At 44.8% G+C, this 15,221-nt stretch overlaps 1 protein-coding gene and 1 pseudogene across 4 annotated transcripts in view; one reads left to right on the top strand and one right to left on the bottom strand.

Moving 5' to 3' along the window:
- Nucleotides 1-15,221, top strand: part of LOC126183309 (protein sickie-like) — a 701,479-nt gene that overhangs the window by 173,486 nt on the left and 512,772 nt on the right. The gene's annotated exons all lie outside the window — the stretch shown is intronic.
- LOC126185736 (5S ribosomal RNA) lies at nucleotides 3,317-3,435 on the bottom strand (annotated as a pseudogene).

Below are 15,221 nucleotides of genomic sequence, written 5' to 3' on the forward strand. Positions count from 1 at the left end.
TCGAATGTGGGAAATAGTTGAAGCAGTCGTAAATTTTTGTACAGTGGTAGGAGGGAGAACCATGAACAAGATTACAGAAATCCTGACCGGTGGGGGCTGAGTGTGGTAGTGGGGGTGCATCTGAAGGTCACTTTGGTACGTTTTTCTTGCATAACTCGAAAACCATGGCTTCCACGAAAACGTACCCAGTACAAAATGTAACTACAGTAAATTTCCTACAAAAAGGTCCTGTCCATTTTTTCTGTAGGACTAATACTTTGCGCATAGCGAGGGAGAGAATATGAAAATGTCGAGCGTGGTTTTGAAGGCCAGCTATAGCATTGCGGATAGCATAAAATGACATCGGTAGGAGCAGCTCATCTCATAAAAAGGCTCAAATGGCTCTAAGCACTATGGGACTTAACATCTGAGTTCATCAGTCCCCTAGAACTTAAAGCGAACTAACCTACGAACATCACACACATCCATGCTCGAGGCAGGATTCGAACCTGCAACCGTAGCGGTCGCGCGGTTCCAGACTAGCGCCTAGGACCGCTCTGCCACCCCAGCCGGCCAGCTCATCTCAGCTATGTCCTTTATTTCGTAAAACTCTGGAACTTTGGTGTATTTAGTATCTGCTTCTCTGTAAAACTCGTCTCTGCAGGTACAGTCCAGGAATACATTAGATGCGCGCCTAAACTTGCTTAAAGTGATTTTTCGAAAATCCTCCCTTCACGTAAGATCCGACGACGGAAGCCGCTATTCAAACTCGGCAGCTAAATCACTGGCGTACGGTGTGCACCGCCTACAACTGTAGCGTTACACGTGCCCGCAGCAGACGTGCAATAACTGAGAATCCTCTGCTAGCGGCAGCTGTAACACTTGCAAAGCAAGAGGCTTCCGAAGACAAATGCACTAGCCCTGCGTTCTCGCCGCTCGAGAAAGCCACAAAGACGTGGCGCCTTTGTTGCAGCTGGAGCGTTAATGTCAACGCTGCCGCCAGATGAGGTTAGCCACGGAGAGGTGTCACCGCGTGCTGCTTGTCCGCAGGTTGCGAAATATTCCCGGCCCGTGATCCCTTTCCGCGGCCGCGCTCCCCACTCGAGCTGCGAAAGCTCTTCCATATTCATACCTCTCAGCCAGCGGCGTCCTCGTCATCTGACGCGGCTCACGTTTCCACTTCAGCCTCGATGTCGACAAATGATAGTCTTAAGCTTCTTCGCGACCTTCAGTTTCCGTTGTAGTTTGACCGATTGAAGTGGCACATTTTTCGTGGCTCTTCGTAATCGGGAAGAGCGAGTTTCGAATTCCGGACCGGCCATCGTGTTTCAGGATTCACATCGCTTCTGTAGTCACTCCAGATATATATCGATGAAATATCGATGCATCGATATTTCACACAAAAATCTCGTATATGCTAGCGATATTTTCTTCGCCGATATTTCGATATTAAAATGGCAGTATCAAGTGCCGGTATCTTTATTTTATATTTTTTTGCGATTTTCAAGTGAATATTTGAAACTGTCTTTTGAGATTGTTGTTGCCGTCCGGAGTGGCCGTGCGGTTCAAGGCGCTACACTCTGGAGCCGAACGACCGCTCCGGTTGCAGGTTCGAATCCTGCCTCGGGCATGGATGTGTGTGACGTCCTTAGGTTAGTTAGGTTTAATTAGTTCTAAGTTATAGGCGACTGATGACCTCAGGAGTTAAGTCGCATAGTGCTCAGAGCCATTTGAACCATTTTGAGACCGTTGTAGAACATAATTTTATTATCACTCTGTAAAGGAGTTTACTAGTTTTTGTGCTTTCATCACGTCCAGTCTTTCTCTTTCACTGTGTGAAGCAAGTATAGGTGGCACAAAAGAAAAAGTCCGGTTACTTTGGGGGGTGGCGGTGTGAATGGAATAACGAGATCATCGATGTGAAAAAATAGCACATCAGTTGCGTTAAAAAACAGCTATTTTTTCACATCGGCATTCCTCAAAAATAGGTGCTGAAAATGACGAACAAAATTCTAAATGGAAAGATTGGTCTTTGCAGTGGGTGGAGACGTGTGAGGGTAAAAACTGGCGTAGTTGGCGCTCGGCGCTACCAACAGAAACTGCAATATTTACCTTCACCACGCAATTTTCCTACGTCAGCGTGAAGAAGGTTTATTTCGACAAGCAGCCAATGACAAATTAAGAAAATAAGGTATGAGAGGTTAACTGGAATTAAATGTTGCATAACTATGCACCATGTACAAAGTTATTAATTAACAACGTAACAGTCGACCGACGAAGTATAGTAACACAATCTTTTCATCTGCACAAAGTCCCATTATGAACTTACAAATTTTCAAATTAAATGATTTTCTTTCAATTCTTGCTCTATGGGGGATAGGCAAGCTGCTAGCTTGTTGCTGTACAGAATATCGAATAATAAATCAATACTTAAATATACTTTTGTATCCCGCCTGGGAGGCGGCGCGTGCGTAAGGAACAGGAGAAGGTACTAATCTCTCGGTACTGCAGACGCAGTTAAGGCGCCTTTACTACCGGATAACATATGCAAACATATTACATAACTTGCAAGGTGGTGCGAAGTTGAAGCGAAGTTTCCTTGCTGGCTTCACCTGATGAAAGGGGCAGAATCTGTAGCGGAGCTCGTAAGGCTGCACAGCACCAGCTAGAGGGCGCTGCCGTCGGTGTCTCGTGGTAGTGCCAACCTTTGAAACTATGTGGCATCGTTACTATCGACACCACATATACAACTGTAAAACCGGCAGTATATTTACAATTTACAGCCGATATTTTTTAATGCCGGTATGCCGATACTTTTTCCTTCGATATATAAATACATTCTATCACTATATCGAGGGCCGATAATGAGATTTTTAAAATATCGATTTACCGAATTCCGGGTATTTTTAGAAATATCAGCAGCCCTATCCAGGACGCTAACTGAACGGTTCTGTCTCCACCACAGCCGATGTCCTCCCGCTTTCCTTTGTCAACTGAGTTAGTTATTTGGTACAGCATCTATATCTGCACTAAGCAAGTCATGGTAAGCATGAAACGTTAACAATAATCCATCTAGATATTAAAAGCACTTCCATGTAGAAACAGGTCATATTAGACATTTAGATAGACGAACTCCGCCCGGAAAGTCTCGGAAGGTCCAACGATACCTACCGACCGCCATGTCGTCCTCAACCGATAAGCGTCACTAAATGCGGATATGGAGGGCATGTGTCAGCACACCGCTCTCCCGGCCGTTGTCACTTTTCGTGACTGGAGGCGCAACTTCTCACTCAAGTAGCTCCTCGATTGGCCTTACTAGAGTGGAGTGCCCCTCGCTTGCCAACAGCGCTCGGCCGACTCGGACGGTCACCCATCCAAGTGCTAGCCAAGCCCGACAGCGCTTAACTTCGGTAATCTGATGTGAACCAGGGTTACCACTGCAGCAAGGCCGTTGGCAGATAGAACGTTCATTAGCTTATCATTAACGTGCTTGAACAGCGTAACTCGGAGCGTGCTAGCTTGCGAAATAGGTACAGTATACAAGTGATGTGTTACGACAGTGCTAGGAACCTATGACCACTGGAGACAGTGTCATAAGTTAATCGTAACACACACACACACACACACACACACACACACACACACACACACACGCCTTGTCTTGTACGTAATTAACACTTTCAGGTACGGCCTGTTACAGTGTGCACGGTGAGTGGTTGCAGCCCATGTCCTGCCGTAAAGCGACTGCTTGATATAAAAACTGTGCCGTGCTTGAGTTGGACATTCGTGAATAATCAAATGCACCACGCACATTTATTTCGTAATGCGTCATGTACGGGTCTAGCCACGCGGTCAAAGATCGTAATAAAAACAATACCGATACAGTACGAGGGTCCCTTACACGTGTACACAGTGATATCGAGAACCTTTCTTCCTACGTACCATCTGCGAATGGAAATAACACTACGTAGTCCGCGTCGCACATTGTAAGGCGGTTGACCGAGCTCAGACGCGGCTAAAAGCCCAGCCACAGACAATTCCTTGTTGGAACAGAATCACGTATTCTATCGGCTCTTCTACTTACAGTTACTTTCTATTTGAAAACTCCTGTTAATGCCTTCTAGACGTCCTGTTTTAGGCGAGCTGGTAAACTCTAAGTACGAACTGAACATGTGTGACGCGACGAGAGTAGAACCGCTCTGATTGAATATATCTCCCGGATTAACGGCTGTTCGTTGTCCAAAGGATTTAAATTTGTACACAGATGGTGGTCAAGACTCACAGTTGTTACTGACGTGTGTAAACTATGGTTAGCTATAAAGTCGTGAAACCAAAAGCCAATAAATAAAAACATTTCTCACTTCCAGCATACTAACCGCTCCCTTTGTGTATTCCGCATTCTTTTCCCTACATGCTATGTCGTTCTGTCCAGCGTGTCTGCATTCACCTTGAGGTCCGCACATTTCTCCTTCCCCGCTGGCTCGTCAGCGGTCCGCGTGTCGAATTTCCGATATGTTTACATACCCCACCTCATAAGCCCAACGATCCCCTCCGTATGATTCACGCGACGATTACCCTTCCGTCTACCACCCCGCCGTCCTGATAATGTCTTCAGTCAACACTGAATCACTGGCCAGAATGTGATCGGACATCTAACGATGACAACTATCACACAGGAAACATATTTCTTCGTTTGCCGCACGAAGGCTATCAGAATTTTGATAACTTATCGACACAATATTTCTTATAGTCGAATTCGTCCCAAGGAAACATAACATGACAACTGCTATTCTCAGTACGCTTACAGGTTTTATCGAACAGGATTAGCATCAGTCTCAGATTATGGGTGGTCATGCAGTTGTCTACAGTAAAGTACCATCTATGGATGATTATAAGAAAATGGATAACCGCTACATCAGCAATTTCTGACGATCATGGAAGGGAGATAACGGTTTAATGTCCCGTAGACGACTAGATCATCAGAGACGAAGCACAAGCCGCGTTGCTGAAGGACGGCGGGAGCAGTCGGCTGTGTCAGTTTCAAAGGACTTTAACACTTTAGCGTGAACAAGGGAGAACCTACACCTGAATGGTCGAGTGGTAATTTGAAGAACTGTTCTCCCTCGTGCGAGTCCACTGCACCACCTTGCTCGGTCCAACCAGTGTGGCATTTTAATTAGCGCGATCTGCCTCTTAGCGCGAGAAATTCGTTAACAGATATCAATATTAATGTAAGCGGGGACCTTGTGATTAGCGCGGAGGCAGCGGGCGTCGCGTTCCATTGTTCTGCAAGCGGCGTGACTGGTATTAAGTCCCGGCCACAGAGCCACACGTGACGCCAATGCGTGATTCACGCGCGTCCGCCGCCTGCCCTTATACAGAAACTGCCGCCGACCCTCTCCTTTGCCGGTCAAATGGGAGACAGGTTCGAAGCGGGCCCGTCAGGTGTGCAACCCGACCGGCCGAGTCCCACAGTCTCCCGACGCTTCTGTTCCATCTCCAAAAGCGCCCTGACAGTTTTTATAGGCAGAGTCTATAGTGTGGAGTTGCGTTGTGGAGGGTTTTTCTCGTTACACCGTGGTCGCCTTATTACGCTTAAAACTTCTAAATGCGGTAGGGTACGAACACATGTTGCAGCGGTGTGGACTGCGTAGAGTAGTGTAACAGTTTGGAGACCATTACTTTATATCAGCGTGAATCATAAAGCAACATCTGTGAGACAATGTTTCATTGACTGTAACATTCCTGAAATGCGTTGGAATTGCCGTAGTCCCGACGTCAATCCAATGAAACACCTTTGAGGTAAGTTAGAAAGTTCGCTCCAGACCCCAACGTTCAGTATCACCACCTTCTCTGGTTTCGGCTCTTGAGGAGGAATGGGCTGCCATTCCTCCGCAGACATTCACCATGACGTTGTCCTCAGCAGAGTTCAAGCTGTCATAAAGACGAAGGTAGACACATCCAATATTAATGTCCACTCATAGCTGTCTCGGATACTTGTCATCACATAGTGTACACGTACCAGAAATACCGAAGGTACCTCAAGCGCTGTTATCTGCTGTGGATAATACCTCTTCTACAGGAAGTGCAGGTCCGCAGCTCGTGGTCGTGCGGTAGCGTTCTCGCTTCCCACGCCCGGGTTCCCGGGTTCGATTCCCGGCGGGGTCAGGGATTTTCTCTGCCTCGTTATGACTGGGTGTTGTGTGATGTCCTTAGGTTGGTTAGGTTTAAGTAGTTCTAAGTTCTAGGGGACTGATGACCATAGATGTTAAGTCCCATAGTGCTCAGAGCCATTTGAACAGGACGTGCAGAATATACGACGGTCGTCCACAAAGTAAGTTCCGTTTCTATTTCTATCCGCGGCAGCGCAACGATCGCAGTTCCAAGTATGCGCGGCAGTTACTCTGACTCAAGAAGAAGACATTTACGTCATTTTCAGGTCGCTGCTGCCGACGTGTGCTTTGTAGTACTTCTTTATAATGTCAGACGTAATTGAAAATGCCCCCGCGTGAGAAATCATATCTGTGATTCGTTTTCTAAATGCAAAGGAAGTTAAACCAAATGAAATTCATCGGCAAAACTCCGAGGTTTACGGACAAAATGCTATGAGTGATTCAATGGTTAGAAGATGTGTCAGACCGTTCAATGAAGGACGTGATCAAGTGCACGATGAAGAACGAAGTGGACGCGCCCCGTCTGTGGTTACTGATGAACTGGTTCACACAATTGAAGAGAAGATTAAGCACAACCGTAAGTTTACACTTAGTGCCCTTGCTATGGAAGTTATGCAAATCTCACGATCACTAATTCGTGAGACTGTTACTGAAAAACTGAAATTTCGAAAACTTTGCTCTCTTTGGGTACCCAAAAATTATTACTGAACAACACAAATAACAACGGATGGGCAGTGCCCTTCAGTCCTTGATACGCTATAATGAAGAAGGCGATGGTTTTCTTTCTCGGATAGTCACGGGGGATGAAACTTGGGTATCGTACGACACGCCTGAAACAAAACGGCAATCAGTTGAATAGAGGCACACTTCATCCACAACGGAGATTAGGCCTAAGCAAATCTTGACACCTCGAAAAGTCATGTGCACCGTTTTTTGGGACAGAAAGGCATTTTGATGATTGATTTCTTATCACGAAGCCAAACAAACAATGCACATGGTTACTGCAATACCATGCGCCGGGCAATACAAATGGTTGGTTCAAATGGCTCTGACCACTATGGGACTTAACATCTAAGGTCATCAGTCCCCTAGAACTTAGAACTACTTAAACCTAACTAATCTAAGGACATTACACACATCCATGCCCGAGGCAGGATTCGAATCTGCGACGTAGCAGTCGCGCGGTTCCGGACTGAAGCGCCTAGAACCGCTCGGCCACCACGGCCGTCCGGGCAATACAGAACAAGCGCCGAGGATTACTGCCAAATGTGTTTTTTTTTCACGATAATGCCCGACCTCACACGGCGAATGTGATCAAACAACTCTAACGGGAATTTCACTGGGACCCGTTTGATCATCCTTCGTACAGCCTGGACCTCGCTACTAGCGACTTTCATCTCTTCTTACACCTAGAATCTGCCCTTGGTGGTCAACACTTCAACGATGATGACGAGTTGAAAGAACATGTTACCACATGGTTGAATACACAGGCGGCAACCTTCTATGAAGGAGGCATGCAAAAACTTGTGCCACGCTATGACAAGTGCCTACGGAATTTCGGAAGCTAAGTAGAAAATAAGTTTAACAGTTATAGATTTTTGTACAATAAATATTTTTTCTGTATCTGTACACGTTTGTTTTATATAACCAAACGGAACTTACTTTGTGGACATACCTCGTATGAACACCAGTCCAATTGACTTAGTAGAGTGTCAGTGCTAGGTCTAGGTTCCCTGTTCAGGGGAGGCAGGAACCAGTGCTCAAGGTTCTACACCGACTCCTTTGTCTGCAGCTCGTGGTCTAGTGGCAAGCGTTGCTACCTCTGCATCACGCTGTCCCGGGTTCGATTGCCGGCCGGGTTGGGGATTTTCTCTGCCCGGGGACTGGGTGTTTGTGTTGTCCTCACCATTTGATCATCATCATTCGTGACAGTGGCTAGATTGGTTTGGGTAGTAAAAAAATTTGACTGTGTAAAAATTGGGACTTTGTATGGACGCTGATGACCCAGTAGTCATCACCGACTCCTCTAACTAACAAGTTCGAGGTGCTGTTTCCAGTAAAACTGAAACTCAGCCCGTAAGACACACTTCTCGGGTGTAAAAGGCTCCTGTGTCCCATGTCAAGAGGAGGCAAATGCAAAACGGTGGGATCTATTAATAGCCGATAGTTCGAACGTATGGGAAATAATGGCAGCAAGGAATGGGAAGGATCACATTGTCCACTCATTGTGCATGCCTGGAGGTATCGTGTAACGTGTTGAAGAGCCTATTACGGCATCCACTGAGAGAATAGTGTGCAACCAACTTGGAATGGTTTCAGCTGTGACTTGCTAATACTGGAGTCGTAGACTCCAATGTTTTCGTGTGCACAGGATCCCAAAAATTTACAGATTTCCTTATTTTGTGGCAACCGTAACTTCCTATGATACATCTAACATAATTTTGCTTTGACTGTAAATTCTTCCCATGTTAACAAATATCATTATCAGCCACGTCACATGTAAATCCCGCGTGTGTGTGTGTGTGTGTGTGTGTGTGTGTGTGTGTGTGTGTGTGTGTGACTGCAGTGCGGTGTGATTCTCAATTCTCACCTAGTCAGTAGAGTCGTTACAGTCTGCACTGCTTCAGTCACAGCGTTAAATCTTTAAATCTGGATTGGAGCACCTTGCTGCGTCGACAGTTCGACGCCGCCCCCTACTAACTGAGCTGGTCATCTAAATGCCGTTACATTGCCTTCCGTTGTCCAGTAAATAAAAACACTGAGACTCCAGTCAGCACATAAACACTGTAGTTGGCATTTTAGGTTGTAAAACGTAGTGGTTTAGAACGAATTCCGCTTCAAAAGAAAACCAATCTGACGCCAACTCCGGAATGATTGCAGAGCCCAAGGTACTGTCCCACCTTCAGGCAACTCCTTATTCCATACTTCAGCAGAACAGTGCCCATCAGCAAGCGGTGAGGAATGTGCAGACTCACTTAGAATGACTATGGCCACTACTGCTGTCCAGGCCATCACGTTCCTTCTTCGTGTTACAATTTCCATAAACACTAGTTAGTGTATGTGTAGGGTTGCCACCGTCCCCATACATCGGGACCGTCACCGTTATCGACCTTCTTGTCCCAACATCCTGAAAGACCCAATTGTGTCCCGGTTTCCAAAATGCTGTTACGAGCTAGGCTCAAGTACTGAAGTAATGCCATCTGTTAGCGCAACATGTAAATGCAGCCTTAGTTACATTTATTTATGTCAACAATTTTATGCTGACAAGGTGTTCTCACAGATGGCGTTGCATGTTACGTAACCTGTATCGGCAATGCGAGCATCTTCTAGATATAGCGCCATCATTCGAGAAAATACCAGACTTCTCCAGTAGTACGGGGCCGGAACTACTTTAGCAGCACCTCAAGGAAGACTCGGGCAGTTCCCATTTGAATAGCGATCTGACAAGACGATTCTTTCCAAACGTAATACGAACAACGAATTAAGTCGGTAGTGTTCGAAATGTTTACTGCGGGTGTACAGGGCGTGAAGTGTACTTCGATGACTAAAGTGTTATTGTCATCCGTTTAGCGTCTAATAAAGTTATCTCATCATAGCTTACGAAAATGCCTAAAAATGGGAAGAGGAAGTGGCACTTTTCGGATGATTAAACACAAGAGTGGTCTTTTGTCAGGGAAGAACGTACGGATAAGGAAGCGTTGTTTGAGATTTGTAGCTGTTTCATCTCAGTTAATCTGGAGGTAAGGCAGATGTGAGGCATCACATTTCTACGTAGAATCATACAAATAGATTCGCGGTAGCATCGACATCAAAGCCTATTACTACATTCATGATTAAAGAAGATACCCAGAAATAACTGCTCGATGCTCCTGCAGAACTAACAGCAGCTTATAAAGTTGTCACGCATTATCAATCCTTTAGTACTCTTGACTGTACCGTAAAACTGAATGCCGCGATGCATCCTGACTGCAAAATCGCTGCAAACCAGTGTACAGCCAGGAAAAAAGCTACAGCGATTGTTAAAAAATTCTCGCACCACACTCCGTGTCAGAATGCATTAAGCAATTGCATGAAGTTTTATTTTACGGCATAGGCACCGACGTTGCGAACCACAAGGCTGAAACAGTGTTTCCTTTAGTTGTTCAGTACCTTACTGAAACTGACGGAATCCAACAGAAGCTGTTGTAGTTAAATTCCGTGGATAACAAAACATCAGCGACAACTGCAAAGTTTTGTCTAGACACTGTTAAGAAACTGCAAATTCCATTACATAAATTAATCGCTTTTCTGTGGAGACAGTATCAGTACCAACTTCGGAGGGCTTCATCGACGTTGCCAGTGGAATGTGTTTCACCAAATGAAAGAAGAACTACGAAACATTATAGAAGGAATTGGATGACCTGTGCATATTCTCCACAACACCATATCAAGCGCTGCTGGAGTCTTAACTGTCGACATTGAAATAATCGTCACTAAAATATTTATTTTTTAATACACGCGGCAAGGACAGAGAAGCTGAAAGAGTTCTGCTTATACGTTGATGTTAATCATCAGGCTCTCCTGTCTCACTCAAACGCAATACGGATGTCGTTAATGCCCGCAGTTGAGAGAATTCTTAAACTTTTAATTCCATTAAAACAACTTTTTTATGCCGAAGACAGACTACCTAAAATAATTTCGGATTTTTTCAGTAGTCCGATCAGTGAAATTTACTTCGTGTTTCTGCTGTCGAATTCGGCTCTGTTTGAAAAAATATAAAAAACGCGGAGAACATAATTGAAATAAGATAACTGAAGTAAGAAATATATTAATCGATACTCAAAGATGTCTGAACGAAAGGAAGACTGCAAATTTTATTAGCATGCAATCCAAGGTGAAATTAAAGAATGAGAACTCTAACCAAGAAACAATTAATTTGATTTCGAAACTTGAGGTAGTGACAACGGTTTACGATACCATAGCATTTGATTACTTAGAGGAATGGGCTATTTATTTTAATAAATATTAAGTACTTGATTAGATGACACTATCTGAAACCCCTGATTGGGTGGTGATTGAAAACAGTACTATATATCTGATTAAAAGTGGTGTGAAACTTTCAGACGACAATTGTTTTCAGAAATATGTGTATCTGAAGAAGAGCTTTTTGGAAAGTAAGCGTGACTCGGAAGACTGGAAGACTAAACACTCTGTGGAAGAAAGGTAGATTTACTTTTTTTAAGGCAATCGAAAACCCTGAACGCAAATGCCAACCGCTAAAATTATGCGAGTATTTGTTTTCTAATCCCGCACACAATGCCAGTGTGGAAAGAATATTTTCGCTGATGGTGGTCTAATGGAGTGATGAAAACAACTGACTACTACCAAGGACGGTGGAATCAATCTTACAGTGTCAGTTTAACTATAAGGCGACTTCCATGCGGGTTTATAAATACGTAAAAGGTCAAAATGGTCAAATGGCTCGGAGCACTATGCGACTTAACAGCTTAGGTCATCAGTCCCTTAGAACTTAGAACCACTTAAACCTAACTAACCTAAGGACATCACACACATCCATGCCCGAGGCAGGATTCGAACCTGCGACCGTAGCAGTCTCGCGGTTCCAGACTGTAGCGCCTAGAACCATTCGGTCACTCTGGCCGGCTACGTAAATGGGGAAAAAAAGACTTGCTGAAAAAGGTGAAATCTTCCTGAAAATGTGGTGTACCAACTAATACTGTCGAACAAGTGTCATGTAATTGTTTCTAAATAAAAAGTAATTATATTAAATAAATTTTTATTTCATTTCTACACCCTTTTCTCAGAGTGACCCGACGAGATCCCAGCTAGCTATGGCAATCCTATGTACGTGACAAGTTAAAACAATCTGGCTGCCCGGAACTCAACCCGGCTCGTTGTATTTCGCAGACAATGCGTTGGCAATTGCACTCCATGAACACGCCTTACGGATTGTCCCAAAGTTCCATCTTGCTACAGTTTTCTGCCCAGTAAAGCTTTGAGTCTGTTTATGAGGTATATTTGGGTTGAGTAACTGATAGCATATCGCTCGGAAATATAGTTTAAGCCCCTCTGCGGAAGACTTTAGTCCTGTGTAGTGTCTTTACTTTCTGAACTAATTACGTGGTCTGTTTGGAAACTTGTGGTAAGTTCCTATGGGACCAAACTGCTGACGTCATCGGTCCTTGGCTTACACATTACCTAATGTAACTTAAACTAACTTACGCTAGGGACAACACACACACCCATGCCGAGGGAGGACTCGAACCTCCGACAGGGGGAGCCGCGCGAACCGTGGCAAGGCGGCCCAGACCACGCGGCTACCAGGCGCGGCACCACTACGTTAGTTCAGTCCAGTGCGAACTTGAGAATTTCTGGAATTTAACTTCCTTATCTCCAAAAACGGTGTATTGTCACTCCTCGAGCTCGACGTATGCTATCAAGGTCTTTTTTTATTATTATTACATTGTAGGGAGTGAGGTCTTCTAAATAACGAGTTCTTTCTTTGATAATGTTCAGCTGGTCCAGTAATCATAGCTCTGACTATCGTAAGCAGTATCGCTATATTAATTGTATAACATATAAGGGAACGTAAGTGATAATCTAAAAAATAAAATACTGTAAAAGGATAGCATGGGAATGTTGACTGTACTGACAGTTGTACATAATTTAGTATTGGACGTGGAAGACAATCCAATTTAATAAATTATCTAGAGCCATCAAACAGAAAACCGATGAAAATAAATGTTCTACCATTAAAACAGTCAACTATTTATCGATGAAATTAAGAACGTGGAAGAACAACATACAGTTTCATGTCACATTTCGAAGCACAACCAGAGTTTTAAAAATATCGGTGATATAATTACTTAAAAGATTGTTCTGTCTTAAATCAAAAAGAAATCAATTACCATGAATTTGATGACAACGGCTCGGACCCTGAAAAGGACAACTTATTTCAGTTTTGATCTATTCTTTCAGATACTCAAGACTTCTGTCATATTATAAACTTCGTTATTAGCCAGTATTGTGTAGATTTTTACAATTTGATAATTGATGAAACTATGATTCTAGAGCAGCCCGCGCGGTTGGCCGTGCTGTCTAACACGCGGCTTTCCGGGCGGGAAGGAGCGCCTGGTCCCCGGCACGAATCCGCCCGGCGGATTTGTGTCGAGGTCCGGTGAGCCGGCCACTCTGTGGATGGTTTTTCGGCGGTTTTTGCATCTGCCTCGGCGAATGCGGGCTGGTTCCCGTTATTCCGCCTCAGATACACTATGTCGGCGACTGCTGCGCAAACAAGTTTTCCACGTACGCGTACACGACCATTACTCTACCACGCAAACATAGGGGTTACACTCGTCTGGTGTGAAACGTTCCCTGGTGGGTCCACCGGGGGCCGAACCGCACAGTAACCCTGGGTTCGGGGTGGGGCGGCGGAGGGGTGAAGTGGACTGCGGTAGTCGTCGTGGGGTTGTGGACCACTGTAGCTGCGGCGGGGACGGAGCCTCTCCGTCGTTTCTAGGTCCCCGGTTAACATAACATAATATGATTCTAGAGCAAATAAATGTATGCTACTTCAAAGTACCATTCCAGTACCAACCAAACTACACCGTCGACTTCAGTCCAAAACGTTTTATATTTCTGTTTCTATCAAGACTGCGTGTTCAGTCAAGTTATAAAATTCAGTTTCCTGGAAATAATTTGGTAGTATGCATCCATACCGAGCGGGGTAGCGCAGTGGTTAGCAAACTCGACTCGCATTCGGGAGGACGACGCTTCAAACCTGCCGGCCGCTGTGGCCGAGCGGTTCTAGTCGCTTCAGTCCGGAACCGCGCTGGTGCTACGGTCGCAGGTTCGAATCCTGCCTCGGGCATGGATGTGTGTGATGTCCTTAGCTTAGTTAGGTTTAAGTAGTTCTAAATCTAGGGAACTGATGACCTCAGACGTTACCGAGCGAGGTGGTGCAGTGGTTAGCACACTGGACTCGCATTCGGGAGGACGACGGTTCAATCACGCGTCCGGCCATCCTGATTTAGGTTTTCTGTGATTTCACTAAATCGCTCCAGGCAAATGCCGGGATGGTTCCTTTGAAAGGGCACGGCCGACTTCCTTCTCTAATCCTATGAGATCGAGGACCGCGCTGTCTGCTCTCCTCCTCCAAAAACAACAACAACAACCTCAGATGTTAAGTCCCAAGTGCTTGGAGCCATTTGAACCATTTTTGAGCTTCAAACCCGCATCCGGCATTCTGATTTAGATTCTCCGTGATTTCCCTAAGTCACTTAAGGCAAATGCCGGGATGGTTCCTTCGAACGGGCACGACCGCTTTCCTCCATCCTTCCCAAATGCGGGCTTGTGTTCCGTCTCTCATGACCTTATCGGCTATGGGATGTTAAAAACTAATCTTCTCCTACTCCAATACGCCTCTATGAATGAAAATTCTATCACTTCTTCATTTATACTCACCTCTTCCTGATTTTTTTGAACAATGACTTTAAAATGTCCCATTACTTGAAAATATAGGAATCTCACATCCGATTCACTGGAACCTAGATGAATTCATTATATTTCCTTTTTGTATTTCAGTTTGTGTTCCAAATTTGCGTCTTTGCATTCGTTGTTAAGCAGATACCATTTGCTGAAGACTGCTGACGCTATTCGTAATATTATCCTGTTCCTGGAAATTTGCTCATGTGCGGTATATGTGCGTTCGCGATCCGCGTTCAGGAAACTGGGACGTTATCGGAAACCGCATCCTCAGTGCAGTGGCCGGAGCTGCTTCGTCACCTCACCACTGTCGTAGCCAGTCCCGTCACTGTAAAGATGACAGCGGTTGCTTAATACAAAAATTACAAGCAGATTTCATATTATTCCTTTCGGTTTAAAAGGCGTTCCCGTTCCCTTGACTCCACTATCACACTCAACTGAGACAGATATGTCACTAACTGCTTTCGAAGGCAACAATATATTACAGATTTGTCAGTTTTATTGACAGTATTACGACCTGTACTGTATTTTTCAATAAATCTTACATACTCATATATACGACTTCGAGTATCACACGTCTAGTCC

Source organism: Schistocerca cancellata, chromosome 4 (genome assembly GCF_023864275.1).
Source record: "Schistocerca cancellata isolate TAMUIC-IGC-003103 chromosome 4, iqSchCanc2.1, whole genome shotgun sequence".
In the NCBI taxonomy this organism is placed as follows: domain Eukaryota; kingdom Metazoa; phylum Arthropoda; class Insecta; order Orthoptera; family Acrididae; genus Schistocerca; species Schistocerca cancellata.